Source organism: Bos indicus x Bos taurus, chromosome 13, assembly GCF_003369695.1.
Source record: "Bos indicus x Bos taurus breed Angus x Brahman F1 hybrid chromosome 13, Bos_hybrid_MaternalHap_v2.0, whole genome shotgun sequence".
NCBI classification, from domain to species: Eukaryota; Metazoa; Chordata; class Mammalia; order Artiodactyla; family Bovidae; genus Bos; species Bos indicus x Bos taurus.
Genome location: NC_040088.1, coordinates 9836631 through 9838689, shown reverse-complemented (window position 1 = coordinate 9838689; position 2059 = coordinate 9836631).

Genomic DNA, 2059 nt, shown 5'->3' with positions numbered 1-2059 from the left:
GTCAATGTTCACTCTTGCCATCTCCTGTTTGACCACTTCTCCTGCCATAAAACAAAGAGGTTGGGCAGGGCACAGGCTAGGCACTGTATTTAGACTTTTGCTCATTTGACCCTCATGACCAGGTAAGATCTCAATCATCTTGTCGCTCCTCAGTTACTGCTGACCACCCCTATCTGTGGCTTCATTCACCTGTGAGATCCCCATGGACACCTGTAGAATTGCAGCTGTAGGTCAGGGCTTAGCTGAAAGACACCTCCTCCAGGATTTCTCCCTGCTTACCTGCCCTTTGCTCCATCCCTTCACCTGAAGGGTCCTCTTTCTGCCACAGGTATAGTCAGGTGGACCTCACCCACTCCAGCCTGAGGCTCCCCCAACCCAGGGGCTTTTCTCAATCATCTTTCTCCTCCTCACCAGGCCTAGTGAGGGGCCAGGCATAGGTGTGATTCACAATGCCTGCTCTGAATTTGGTCCTCCTGACTTCAAGCCTTGTGTGGTAGACAGAATAATGCTCCCCCACCCCCCACCCAAAGATGTCCACGTCCTAATCTCTGGAACCTGAGAATATGTTACCTTACATGGCAAAGAGAGTTTGCAGGACTTCCCTGGGGGTCCAGTGGCTAAGACTCCATGCTTCCAATGCAGGGGACCCGGGTTCGATCTCTGGCCAGGGAACTAGATCCCACATGCTGCAACTAAAACTGGAAGCAGCCAAATGAATAATTTTTTAAAAAATTTTTAGGAAGAGAGTTTGCAGATGATAAAGAACTTCAGATGGGAGGTTATCACAGATTATCTGGGTCATCACAAGTGTCCTTATACAGTGGAGGCAGGAAGGTCAAAGTTAGAGAAGGAGGTATGATGCCAGAAGCAGAGATTGAGGTGATGAAGGAATTCAGGTAGCTTCTAGAAGCTGGAAAGGGCAAGGAACCAAGTCTCCAGCCCTGCCAGGCCATTTGAGACTTCTGACCCCAAGAACGTTTGTGATGATTAAGCCAATGAACTTGTGATGATGCTACAGCAGCCACAGGAAATGAAAATACACTGGCTCAGCTTCTTACTCAGTTATGTGACTCTGGGAGACTTAACCTCTCTTTGACTCAGTTTTCTCGTGATAATGATAAAGGCAAAAACTCCTACCTCACAAGGTTGTTGTTGTTATGATAAAATGAAAATACCTGCAAGTCGCTTTGAATAATGCCAGAGACTCAGCATGTTAGCTATTCATAGCTTCCATTAAGTGAGAGCCTAATAGGTACCAGGCACAAGGTCAGATGCCTTGGAATAATTTCCTCCATTCTCACCACCACCCTTGGGAGTGACTATTTCAATCCCCATTTTACACATAAGGAAACAAACCCAGAGTAATTTGCCTGTCATCACTCTAGGACTGGAAGCATTTTCATCCTCGCAGTTTCTCACATGCACTTAGGAGACTGTACCGGTTTGCGCTCTTTACCTACAGAGGATTAGTTTTTATTTTGTTTTTGTTTTTTTGGAGGAGAGCAGAGGGTGAAGCAGAGGCTGTGCAGGCCACTTTGGGCCAGACGTCCTGGCAGCCCCCTCCCCAAAAAAACCCACACACCTCTTCCTACCTGGTGCAGGGAGATAAAATCCGAGTGAAACTCACCAATGCGGGCCCCACCCCCCACAACCCGTCCCTTCAGGAGGTCCGATTACTGCCTCCCGCTTCTTCATCACTCACCCCCCAACTCCGCCCAGTTCTAACAGCCCTTATGCAAGACTCGGGGTTGGGGGTGGGGGGGACACCAGGAGACGGGCAGAGCCAGAGAGCCAGGTGCCTGACCGCTGAGAGATGGAGGGCAGACTTGCCCAGACCCCAAGGGTACCCGTGGAGCCCCCTTCCCACCGCCTGCATAAGGAGCCATCTGTTCTCGGCTGAATAAACCAGCGGGGGGAAGCAGCTCGCAGTCCCCTGCCCCCCGGCCCGACCCCCGCACAATGCGCCTTTCTCCGAGGAGACGCCGCCTGGGCGCCGCCGGAGAGCGCTCCGTCTGGCCTCCCCTCCCCGTGGCGGCACAGCAAGACACACACACCGACC